At 35.9% G+C, this 14,135-nt stretch overlaps 1 pseudogene; it reads right to left on the reverse strand.

Annotated features, from left to right (window-relative positions):
- Positions 1 to 876: 876 nt before the first annotated feature.
- On the reverse strand, positions 877 to 11,907 carry LOC109103886 (annotated as a pseudogene).
- Between the last annotated feature and the right edge of the window lie 2,228 nt (positions 11,908 to 14,135).

Raw genomic sequence — 14,135 nt, forward strand, 5'->3', positions numbered from 1 at the left:
CCCGTTTCTCTTAACAACCACTCTGCTTCCATCACGTGGACGGTTACAGTAATAATGTTTTCAATTCCATATAATGCCAATTTGAAAATAACAAAATAAGTGGAAAAGGCTTAATTACAGAGTAAACAATATCTTCAACCAGAATATTCACAATAACATTCAGCATTAACACTATTATCAAAAATCATAAAACATTGCATTCCAATATTCAAGTCATTAAACCACAAGGCTAGTTTTTCGTACAATATCATGAACACACAAATGAATAAAAGAACTTACATGATCAAAATGTTTTACAAATTAAGAGTCCTTTCCTGCTCCGGTAAAACAAAGAATGGCAGACACTGGCATTTATTTGTTTTATGCTCTACATCATAAAACAGCATTTTCACAGGCTCTCAATTTATGTTTTCTGCTTTACAGTCTTTTCTTAACTTTCTTAACTCGTACTGTATGGTCAGAAAATATAACATTTGAAATAAAACCTGCTCTGCTTCAGAAATCTGTCAACCGCTTGACAGAAAAAGCGAAAACTCCTGAGAGAAACAGAGGCACAAGAGGCACAAGAACAGCTGACGCTAAAGATTATCGTCATGAATTTAACTGAAGTGTCTAGATAACTGGACAAATCTGAATCCATAAACACCACTGTTACAAAAAAGTGAACGTCTGCATCCCATCATAATGTATAACACACTGACAAAATACTGTTCTCGGGTCAGTGAAACGGTTCGAAAACGATGACTTCACAGAGTGTTTTAGGCATCAAAACACGATTAAACCATATTAACCTCATTAAAAATCATGTAATACTTTAGAAAACAAATATCAAAGGTGCTTTTTGACATGTAAACTGCAGTTTACTGTACGTTACTCTGTATAAAAAGTTAGCCAAATTTATCGTCACACTTGTCAAAACCCTTCTCCACATACGTTTGGCTAGTCGTTAGCACATTATTAGTCTTGTGGGCCATTACACCAATGACCCGGCGTGGTTCTGGGTGGGCACCATGATGGGCACGGGCCCCATGCGGGACAGGGTGGTAGTGTTTATAGGCATGTTGAGTGGGCGCGGGGTCTGTGGCTGCGGCCCCTCAGTCCTCTGTGTGGCGCAGCTGTTGGGATTGAGGACTGCAGGAGTGTGATGGCGATCATGGTGGTGATGGTGTGTGTGATTTGGTGTGCCGCTGGCGTTGTATCCAGGCAGGCCGTGTAGTGGGTTGGGGTCCCCTGGGCGGAGGCGGTATGTGGTTGTGCTTCCAGAGGTGGTGAGGATGGAGGCGGTGTCCGAGGCACCAGGAGGGTATGGGTAATGGTTGTTTTGAAGTGGATGCTGAGGGTCCTGTGCAGGAGGGCTGGTGGCTATTGAGGACAATGTGCCATTCTTTGATATGATGTCCGATCCTGTGCCACTTTTAGTCCAGGAGACGCGTTTCGGAGCCTGTGCATCTTCCCTTAAAGCAATAGAAAGCAGTTACTGTAATACACACATCTAATCTGTAGCATTATGGATGAAGTAAAAAAATCAAGTACAGATATTCAGTGTTGGGAAGGTTACTTTGGAAAGGTTACAGATTACAAGATACCCTACTTAAAATTTAATAAGTAGTGTAACTATTTCAATTACTTTATTAATGTTATGTAACTGATTACATTTGATAACTTTTTGATTACCTTTCTAAATTATATTTAAATTCATTTATTTCATACTAAGTATAGTTCAAATCTATTAAAATTTACTGCAGCACAATCAAATATACTTAAGTATATCTTTAGTGTAGTTTAGTTTAAGACTGTAGCACTATTTATGCAAAATTAAATTGCATTTAGTACAAACTTAGTTTAGTAAGTATGCCTATATCAGTTTAGTATACTAAAAGTAGAATTGCAGGTTTTTTTTTTAGTAAGTACATATATATGTAAATGTATTTGTAGTATAGCATGAAATAAATGTATTTCAGATACTTTTTTAGTATATTTCTTTTCACTAGGCTACAGTAGTACTCAACACTGAATATCCTTCATCACTTGAATTAAAATTATAACCATTTAATTTTAAAACACAGCCACCACAAAATCTGAATTTAGCACCTCTTTTTACTTTGAGAACGTTCTGAGGTTAAGTACAGATTTAAAATCATAACAAGAAATAGTAAATATTAATACAAGGAGTATTCAGATGTTACCCCCTTCATAATCGTTAACATTTTCATAAGTAACTGTAATTTAATTACACATTTTTCTTAGTAACTGTTACAGATTACAGATACATTTATTTTATAATCAAATTACAGAATGCCATTACATGTAACTAGTTACTCCCCAACATTGCAGATATCCTAATACAATGTTAGAAACATAAGACACATGCTCACTTGATATCATTGGCCATCTCCTCTTCTGTGTCACGGTTTCTCCTCAGGATGAAGATCAGGAATAAAACTAGAGCCATCAGACCCACTACGGAGCCCACTGTGGCCCCGGCGATCACCCAGGCATTGCTAGCTGCTGCCACAAGAGGAACAGTTAGGTTACAAATATAGTGAGTGCTGAAATCTACAATATACAGTGCTGCATCAATCTTTTTGGAAAGATACTTACGGGTGGAAACCTCTAGATTGATGTGGCAGCTATCAGTCCCAGCCGTGTTGCTGGCGCGGCAAACATACTTGCCGGACAATGCTTTTTGGTGAGGTTGCTTAGGTCGAAGAGTGCCCTGCCTCTCATCTGAAAACAGAACCAAACATTTCATAAACATCATAATTGAATATCAAAATGCATTTTCAACAGAGTTCACCTCATTGTATCTATCTTTCAGCTGTTGTGACACTATTGTAGCATGTGAGACTGCTTAGTACTTGTATGGGTGTTTTATTCAAATACAGGCACAATTTTGGTCCTGAGGACTTTTAGTGAATTAAAATTCCTTTAAAAATACCTTTCCCCCTTCACCAGTTCAATTGGTTCACTAACATTGTTAACTACACGACCATCTATCAAGAGTATGGGGTCAAGATTTTTTTTTGTTTTTATTTTTATTTTTTAAAAGAAGTCCTCTTATATTCACCCACGATATTGATACAATAAAACAGTAATATTGTGAAATATTATTGCAAATTAAAACTAACTTCTTTCTATTTAATATTTTTTTAAAATAGTAATTTATTCCTCTGATGGCAAAGCTGAATATTCAGCAGCAATTACCCGTCTCTGTCTTTACGGTAAATATAATTGATAAACTGTTTTATTTCCTAGCTGGTTCAGGTTGATTTAGGTATTCTTTCTGTTTTTTATGGACTTCTCTGACGTTGTTTAAACATTTGTTTTTTGTTTGATAAAGGCATTGTTAGAGATGTCAGGTGTTTCTTGTCATAGCGATACAAATATATATGTTTCAAAAAGAAGTATTGTTATAGCTATTAAACTATTTCTTGTTATGATTTTAAATCTGTATTTAACCTCAGAACAATATCAAAGTAAAAAAGAGGTGCTAAAGTCTGATTTTGTGGTGTCTGTGCTAAAAAATTAAAGGGATACTCTGCCCCAAAATGAAAATTTTGTCATTAATCACGTACCCCCATGACGTTTCCAAACCGTAAAAGCTTCTGTTGTCTTCGGAACACAATTTAAGATATTAATTTTGGACTGAAGAAACCGGGGCAGGCCTGTGACTGTCCATAGACTGCCAAATAAATAACATTGTCAAGGTCCATAAAAGTTGTGAAAGTCATCAACAGAATACTCCATCTACCATCAGACGCTGCAATCTGGGTTAATAATGAAGCGACTGGGAACACTTTTTGTAAGCGAAGCAAAAAAAAATATGCTCGTCTGTATCATCCGGGACACCGGCCATAAGCGGATGCGCTGTTTTTCTTTCTACTTCAAAGCTAAATACAGCTTACATGAAACAGCGCATCCTTGTGGCATGGATGATACAGAAGAGCAAATAAGACGCAGCAAAGTTGTGGCGCAGATGATACAGAAGAGCACGACTGTTGACAAAGGAAATTGTGAATAAGTCGTTATTTTTGTTTTCCTTTCTTCGCTTTACAAAAAGTGTTCCAAGTCGCTTCAATATAACCCAGATTGCACGTCGGATGGCAGATGGAGTATTCTGAGTGATAACATTCATACCTCTTATGGATCTTGAACACTGTATTTAGTTGTGACGTCTACTGGGACAGGGCACCAGGGCCTCCCGCTTTCATCCAAAATATCCTTAAATTGTGGTCGCAACAGACGAACGAGGAGTAGTGTCTGTACGGGGTTGTAACCGACATTGGGGGAAACAAGAAGGACAAAATTTTCTATTTGGGTGGCGTATCCTTAAATTATTAAAAGTGATATGAAAAACTGGAGATATCAGATTTTTGGATGTTGAAAATAGGGTGAATAAGTATATCAGTGTTGGACGTATTTACGGTAAAAAAATAGTAACCCTGAACATGGTTTTAAACTGTCTGTGAAAAGGATTACCAGTGAAAAACATTCTTTAAGCAATTTGAAAAGTAATAAAACATTATTCAAATGTAATTTATGACATACCAGGTGAATACTATTTAATGCATTAAATGTTTAAGCTAGGTTAACTTGTGGAGCAAAATAATAAAAAATGTCATACCACAGGTTTGATACTTACTCAATCACACGCAAACTTTATATAAAAAGAGGGCCAATATTAGTTTGGTCTGGTGGCCATGATGATGCTGGAACGAGAACACCGCTTCATTTGTGACATAACATGAATTTAACAAAATAGCAAAGGTACATGGAATTAAAGCATGATAATAAAAATTTTTTTTTGTTTTTGTCAGTTAACCTTCCATATAAGAACAGAGCGTAATAATCTTGTAGGTCTAAAGTAAAAAGATTACAAAATCCACTTCTTGGGCCAAAAGAATTGCACAATGGAAAGAAACACCCTTTATAGACAGTATATGGAACATAGGCAGTAAATATAGTGTGTAATCTTTTGAAATCCCTATTTATGCAATGCACTTTGTCATGATAGGACTGCTGTCATATCTGATGCATATGTGTTAAAACGACCTGGCTCCACGTTAATAGTTGACAAATACTCGCCCATAATTTCCCTGCCTGCTGCGGTCTGCCGGGAGCCGAGTGGCGCCCCCCCAGCGATGTCCCAAAAGGCATGCCTGCAGGATAGTTTTATAACACACCTCCGAAACCTGAACGGGAAAAATTTAACATTACCACCATTCTCATATATCAGTGTTGGGCCGCAGCAGGAGAACTCCGTTCTATCTGGCGGCGCAGCCGACCATATGGCGGACAAGTGACCAGTGTAGCTACCGGGTACCACACATCTGGTAATTGCGCATGTGGGCATGAGCACCAGATGAGACGCGCGCCAAACTCAAAATCCCTCGCAGATGATGCAAGCGCCGCAGCGGACGCGGAGCCGCCACAAACGACGCGAACGGGCCGGAGGCCTGGGCACGACTACAGATGTTCAAAAGGTCCCACTTTCGCATACTAATGAAAGTGCAAAATCCATATTAAAAATATTTGCTTCATAAAATCAACAACTTCACAGCCCACCTAGTTTCACAAAAACCTGTTACTTAGTGTTGCTTCTGCATTTGAATAAACTCAAGAGACACAGGTCTGATTTTTGCCCCCTCTTTACAATACACAAAAATACAGTACAGCAACAAACAATTAATAATTTTTCAACAATGGGAGGGAACAAAAAAGATGAAAGGGGTAGAATGAAAATTTGATATTGCCTTTTAGAATGATATGCTTGAGAGATATTGAATCACTTTAATCTCCCTGAGCGCACATACATTGATACAAATGGCTGATTGCTCAAATCAAAGATTGCCTTATCAAGCTTTAAGCTTTTTTGTTGTTTTTAGTCCTTTTTGCCCATTGAGGTTTTGTGCGAGATTGTAAAACCTCTCTCTATGAAGGTTAAAGCGTTCTGGTAGACCGCGACTACTCAAACAGTGCTGCCCTAAACTTTGCATGTTTGATTTTTCACAGAAATATGATCCACTACTGTCCCATGACCTGAAGGAGACGAGGAAATGATATGAAGAAACATGGATAGGTGAGATCGGGAAATAACCCTAGTATTCAAACCCTGCTGTGAAAAAAAAAAAAAAAAAAAACGAAAAAAATAAACACACTCAAAAAAATATTCGAGAAAAAAAAAAAAGGGTGAAAAAAAAAAAAAAAAAAAAATAAAAAAAAAAAACAAAAAAAATATCGTCACACTCAAAGCATAGTTTCGATGTATTTGTAATCGTCGACAATTTTTAACAAACATGTTTCAAATACTATCTTTAAAGACTTTTAAGATCCTTTGAGCGTAAAAGCTTGACTTAAAATAAAACACCTCAAAAATAATGTTTTGATCAACAGCATTGTATTCACCGAGTCAGCCATTTATTTATTCTCACTTCAAGCTAAAAAGTATGTCCCATTCCAAGGGCCTTACAGAGATTTTAAACATTCCTTTTATGTGTAAACCCTGCTCTTAAAAAAATAACTGAGTGTAACTTTAAAAAACAATTGCACAACCCTTTCAAAACCGTTGGGGACAATCAATAAGATAAAAAAAAGTCCCAAATGGCTCACCCAAAGCTGTTGTTTTTTGTTTGCTTAAAAATACAGTTGAAAAACAGTCAAAATATTGTGGAAGTTTTTCTATTTGAATATTTTTTTTGAAACCATGATCCAATTTTTTTGGACTCAGATGAATAGAAAACAGCATTTAATTTGGAATAGAAAACCTTCTGTAACATTAATAAATGTCCTTCACTGCTCACTTTGAATCAAATTATATGCATTACTCTGCTAAATAAAAGTCAATTATCTCTTTCAACAAAATTCCTTACTGACCTCAAACTTTTTTAGCTGCAGATAGTAAAAATATCTTTATCATTCTTGTACTGACATGTAAAAAGCAAACAAGGCGTTGAGGAAAAACTAAGAAGCACACACGTAACTGTAAAGATGAAACCGCCACATGTAACTGATTCTATCTATAAGAAGTTTTCTCTATTCCTAGGGTCTATTCCTTACCCAGGTATCCCAGCACAAGCACAGGCTGGATTTCGCGGCGGCAGGGCAGGACCTCCCCTCTGTGAATGGCCACAGATGAGAGTGACCACCAGAGAGGGCGAGAGGAAGACAGATGACCAGGAGAACATGATTTACGTTTGTACCTTTCCTGACAGGGAAGAATTACTGAGCTAACCTTGCCCCTCCCTCAAGGACTCTCATGTCAGGAGAGAAACTGCGGGCAGACCAACCGTGACCCTGGCGGATCAAGGCAGGGGAGGGAGAATTTGCCTGCAATGGTTGATAAGTATAAGCCAGCGCTTTGTGAAACCAGACTGCGGCACAGGTACGTGTATTTCACACACTACAAGATTTGTGCCTGATCAGCACGAACATGTCAACATGAAATCCTCTTGATACATTTGCATCGTGGAAAAATGTATTGGATATATAATGCAAATTTCTCGCTAACTATAATATGTCATGACCTTCTTTATCATTTACTTATAGATTTAGACAACATGCCAGATAGAATTGCTGATCCTCCTGGAACTCACGTCAAGCGTCAAACTTGTCATGTTTAGAGGCCCCCGATGGGAATGTGTTCTCTCTGGCGATGCCTGAGGGTACGTAACAGAGCGCTTATATTTCCATTCTCTCCACAGTCCAAAGGGAAGACCACGCTACAAATAAGTGATAAATGATGCCTGTACTTCCTCCTCTCCGCGCACAGCATCTAACCAATTTCATCACGATCAATAAACAGATCGAGAACAGAGAAACACCTCTTAAAATGATACAACAATAAGAATGATAAAACCTATTTAACAGTCATACACTAAACTTTCAAAAGTTTGGGATCTGTACGATTAAAAAAAAAAACTATTATATTATTATTACCATTTAAAATGACTACATTTTGAATATATTTTAAAATATAATTTATTCCGGCAAAGCAAAGCTGAATTTTCAGTATCATTACTCCAGTCTTTAGTGTTACATGTTCCTTCAGAAATCATTCAGATATGCTCAAGAAAAATTTGGTTATTTGCTGTTGAAAACAGTTGTGCTGCATAATATTTGTGTTTAAACTTTGATACATTGTTTCTTGCTATTTAAAAGCATTAATTTCTTAAATATCACTTTCACCCCTTTTTTATTTTTTTTTAATTTAATTTTTTACTTTTGTGCTTTCAGTAAGATTTTTATAGATTTAAGATTTTTAACACACAGCCATTTCTGGCGTCAATAGGTCCCCTAGGAATTTTGAATGTTTTTTTTAAAATAGCTTTATTTTTTTTTATTTTATTTTTTTTTTGAGTAAAATTAAAGCCATTACTTCAAGAGACTCTACAACATAATTTACAGTCAAACAACATGAATTTTAAAACTGTTGTATGGTTTAAAGTTGTTAACGAATACTGGCAATATCATCACTCTAAAACTGATTTTTCCAGCACACAAATTCCCAAAATCTCAAAGGAAATTCCTGAGAGTATGCATAGTAAAAAAAATTAGCCTTCCAGGTGGTCCTACAAATGGACATCATAACGAACAACTCTATAATCATATTCTAATTCCTTTTCTATCCTAGTTATTTTGTGTGCACCAGGTAAAAGCAATTAAAAAAGAAAGAAAAAAGGAAGCACTTATACTGTATATGTATGAAGAACTTGATTGTTTATAAATCTGTTAATGCAGAATAAACAAATAATACTTCATGTTGATGACAGGATATACCTTGAGTTAACATAGTATTTCATTTGAATTCTTATAATCTATTCTAGTGTTAGTCAAATGATTAATCGCGATTAATCACATCCAAAAATAAAGTTTTTGTTTGCCGTAAGTATATGTATGTGTCGCTGTGCTTATTTTATTACACGTGCATGTATACTTCAGAAAATTTTAGGCGCATGTTGTTATATATTAAATATATTTATTATAATCGAAATTATATTAATATAAATAATAGACGATGCCATAAATACATGTAAATATTTTCTAAGTATATACTGTATGTGTGTGCACTAATATACACATTATAAATATACACAGAACACACACATATATTATGCAAACAAAAACTTTTATTTTGGATGCGATTAATCGCAATTAATCGTTGGACAGCACTAGTGTATACATTTAACAGCCAATGTTCAATTGTATTACTGACACAATTATGCTATTTGAGCGCTTCTTATAGTCTGAATGTCTTTTTCCAGTTGATCTCTTTAAGATTTTTGTTTGTTAAAAAAAAAAAACATTTATCTTAAATTGCAATAATATATCACAATATTATCGTTTTACTAAAGATACTTAATCTACAGTAAATTAAAAATCTTACTCGATCCCTAACTTATTGAATGGTAATGTACCATTTTAAATTAAACCCATTTAACAGTCAAAATATAGGTCAATCCATACAGCAAATTAAACAAAACAAACAAAAAAAAACATTTCGCGCTATCATTAGTGTATGAAAAATAAAAATAAAAAATATTTTTTAATGCATCCACAAAAGCTCCTGATTTTTCTCAAACAGGGAAGAGAATCAAACAATTGCAAAAACATAACAGATGCGGGGGAGACTCACTTTGCATGGGAAGAGAAGAAGAAGACCTCAGAAAGAGGAGCTGCTTTGGTCCACTTGTACTGAGGAACAGGTTTGCCATACCTGGATTTACAGCTCAGTGTTACATTGCCATTCAGTACAGGATTTCCTGTCATAGAGCACACAGGTGTGGATGGAGGAACTACAAGAACAGAAAAAGAAGTCATGAGACAGACAGTTAAATGCCCCAAATATGTGAATATAGCCACATTTTGCCAATGTACCTTTAACATTGAGGTGTAGCTCTCCAGACAGGCCTGGAGCTCCAGGAATGATGACATGGCAGTGATAGCGCCCGGAGTCAGACTCCTGTGTGTTATTGATGTAAATGGAAAGATTGGCAGAGGGCATCGACATGGCAAAACCCACCCGCCTCCGAAAGTCAGTGCTACCGATGCCAATCTGTCCTGAGAAGTAGGAGATGACCTGCAGTCAAAAACACATAGAGAGAACTTAAGACACAACTGGGCATAATAATGGAGTTAAACTGTCATACTAAAGATAATCCTCTGATGCAAATGCAGATGTTCAAGTTATATATGGAAACTAGTGGAACTACAGATTATGATAAGCAGCACAAATATCATTCATACACATGCATACGCTGCATGTGATATGGTATAACCTGACACATTATCATGCCTCAGGGAGTATTAGCTGACATTTACATCTCAATCTAAAACCCTCAGCGATAACGGCTCGAGTTAATCCACTTCTCGCCCATCCATCAAATCCATCACATGTATTTTCATAAGCAGTCTTTGACCTTTCAAGTGTTCCATACTCTTCCTGTGACATTAATGTGAAAGCCATCTGTTGAGTGAGCCGGGTCTGACATGTCAGGTTCGTGTCATTTATTAGTCTGCTGATGGAGGACAACAGATTGTTCTATCATGTAATCCATCCCTCTTTTTTTCAAAACAAACTCAAAGGAGGACAGGAAATGGATAGCTTATATATAATGTAGACTTCTTAAATCAATATCAATATTATGGGTTAAATATATAACATATACACATTTAATAATTATTAGTAAATTAGTCAATTTATATTTTTTTTTGTACCAATATTCTATGTGTTTACCAGAATTTTATAATGCTGTTTCCAAACATACTCACTTGTTTGGAGTGATTGGCCATGAAGGTCCAGATGACAGCGTTCTTCTCGATGGAGGTAGTGGGGGTGTACCAGGCCTCCAGAACAACCATTTGTCCCATGATTACCTCCATGTCTTTCCGTGGCATCTCGACCCGCTGAGAATCACCTGTGACAGCAGAGAAACAGCCAGTGTTGAGACACTTATCCTGGACTCCAGAGGGTAGGTTTGGCAGCAGGGCTTGACTTTTAGGTGACATCATTAAATTGTACATTTGATAAAAAAAAAAAAAAAAAAAAAAAAAATCATAATCCTACAAAGGCAAAATTCCTAATCCAGCCAAACACACACACAAAAAAACTTTAAAACCCCTGTGGATCCCAAAAATCATGTACTGAAAAATGAATAAGGTGATTTAAGGCGTCTTTTCCAGCAGTCCATTGCACACAATTTTTTGTATGCATACAATGCATGTATACGAAAATGCATCTTACAGTATAGGAAAAATAATAAATAAATCCAAACATGTAGATGTTGTATGCTTTCAGTTGATGGATTTAGTACATTTAAGTACTTCCCAAAAACTAGTTCAATAAGCTCCTCAATAAGCAACACGAGGTCACAATGAATTGCCAAGATAGTTTGAGCAAAGGGCAAGAAAACTGAATATAAAAATGTAAAACAAAGTTAACTTCGCTAAAAAACACATCTATTGCTCACATGCAAAGCTTCCACTGAAGGAAACATGCTAAATGATACCCTGAGGAGACTAATTTAAGTACACCCAATGTCAGAAGTCACTCACAGGGCTGGAAGTCTCCTGAGCTGCTCAGCTGCAGGTGGATCAACTGATCCCAGCATTCCCAACTGTCCTGGTCAGCCAGTTTGGCGGTGGATCCCTCAGTCACAGATAGACGTGGTGCTGGAGCTCTGCTGAGCTGAGCTGCTCCGCTGCACTGCTGCTATATTCCCTTTACTTTCAGCTTTAAACTGAATCTCTCTGTGACGTAAAGACGCCTGCGTCTTGCTTTAGGCTGAGCACTGCCCTCAAGCTGTTTTGTTATTGCTCATGAGACTGCACCCATCTCACCATTTTTTCATTTCTGTTGTGGATCTGAACTAGTAATCCTCCAACAATCCGCAGCTCAATCTCGCCACGCATTCTACGGGCTCACGTGAAACAAGTCAAGCTCGGCTGGACTGAAAGATGATGTAACCGACGGCTCCTTTGACAAGCTTTTGACTGCCTTCATTCATATTCTCACAGAAAGATAAACCTCCCAGATTATAGGATCCGATGGGAAACTGATCTAAAACAACCATATTCCTTATCATTTATCCTCATTAACCTCACGGGGGAGCATTAGTACAAGATCTATTTACCAAAAGATTCTGATTCTTATTCTTATTACTATAAATACTAATACCATTAGTAACCAACTGAAATAAGCTAATTTTATTACTACATTACAATATTTGTTATATTATAATGTTAAATGTATTATTTTATTTTATTATATCTAGATATTAAAAATAATAATAATAAATAATAATATTCTAGTAATAATCAAAAAAGTATAATCTATACAAATAATCTATATCTGTATTAACATTTTATTTTATATAATTATAATTCTGTATAATTACATTAATAAATTATAATTATTATAATAAACAATAATAATTTTATTATTATAATTTTTTGTAATATTTTAAGAATGAACTTTTATTCAGCAATAATGCAATAAATTGATCAAAAGTGACAATAAAAAATTTATAATGTTACAAAAGATTTATAATTCAAATAAATTCTGTTCTTTTGAATTTTATATTCCTCAAAGAATTCTGAAAAAAGTGTATTGTGTTTTCTGCAAAAATATTAGGCAGCAAAACTGAAATGTTTCAGTGACACTGAAGACTGGATTAATGTTTGCTGAAATGTCAGCTTTGCATCACAGGAATAAACTACATTTAAAATATATTAAAAGACAAAACAGTGTTTTCAAACATTTAAAAATATTATGGTTTTTCACGTATTTTTGATTTTAAAATGCGGTCTTGGTAAGCATAAGAGATTTCTTTCAAAAACATAAAAAAATATTATTAGTAAAATATGTACAGTATATCAAACATAAATATGTAATTAAAGATTCGAAAAAAAAAAACATGTATTTAAATTTGCCTTGGATATTTAGGACAAAATTCACTTCACATGAATTTTCTAATTCACTCATAATATTATCCGAAAACAGTATTGTACTTGTTTCTGTCTGCCAGATTTGTTTTGCACTTTGTCAACCTTTAATCTTTTTAGTGGTAAAAGCTCAGTCTTCCCCTTCGTCCCAGCCTGGGACTTTGGAGCGAGTGTAAGTAGGACATGCGTCGCCTGGGCTCATGAGCGGCGTGCCGATGTGTGGCAGCTCTCTGATGTGCTGCGCTCAGCAACTGTCTCTGTGTGCCCAGGTTTATCCCTTACATTTCTGAGCCATAGAAGTTTATTAAATCAAGGAAAATCTTCTCTAATCCCGTCCCTGGCTCCATCTGTGCTGCTCTAGTCAGACACACGCAGCACCAAGGTGGAAAGCCTGACATGGACACCTTGATTCGAGGATTAGCACATGGCTACACAACACACACATGTACATTTACACACAAGAAGAAACCTGATGAACTCATTAAGAAGTTCAGATGTTCATCCTGATGCACAGCAACGTTTGTACTGTGCTTTTATAATATGCCCTTCCTGAAATTAAAATAAAAAAGCCTTGAACCAAGTGTTGATATGAGGCTACTGTCATTAAATAGAGACTCATTGTCTTCTAATATAATTCCCTTCTCCAGCTCACAAGGTTTGTCTGATAAAGCTTTATCATGAACTGTAACATTTAGTGCACAGTGAGCGTACATTCAGAAGGTGAAGAGTGGAGAAGCTGCACAAAAGCAATGGGTGCTGACATCTTTTGGAGATGTGAGGAAAGTTTTACCCCCTAAAATTAAAAACCAAATGGAAATGGAGACCACAGATTAGTCCAGATTATTGCAGTTACAATAGGCCTCCTAGTGAGGGTAGCACTGTACTGCGGGATGAGAACAAAAGAGTAAAGGAGATAGATGAGTTTAGATGAACAGATTTTACAGGGAATATATCAATGCCACTGAGTCTCATGTGCATTCAAGAGAATCAGAAATCCACATCAGATCTCAATCTATGAAGCAGATTTTAAGAATACAGGTTGCAAAAGGGAGTTTTCATTATGATGCCATAAAAGAACTATTTTGGGTTCACCAAAGAAACTTTTAGTGAACAGTTCTTAAAATAACAATTTTTTCTTAGTGTGAAGAACAGTTTATTAATCTAAATAACCTTTTTCCACAATAAAGAACCTTTAG

The sequence above is a fragment of the Cyprinus carpio genome, chromosome B15 (assembly GCF_018340385.1).
Source record: "Cyprinus carpio isolate SPL01 chromosome B15, ASM1834038v1, whole genome shotgun sequence".
Lineage (NCBI taxonomy): Eukaryota > Metazoa > Chordata > Actinopteri > Cypriniformes > Cyprinidae > Cyprinus > Cyprinus carpio.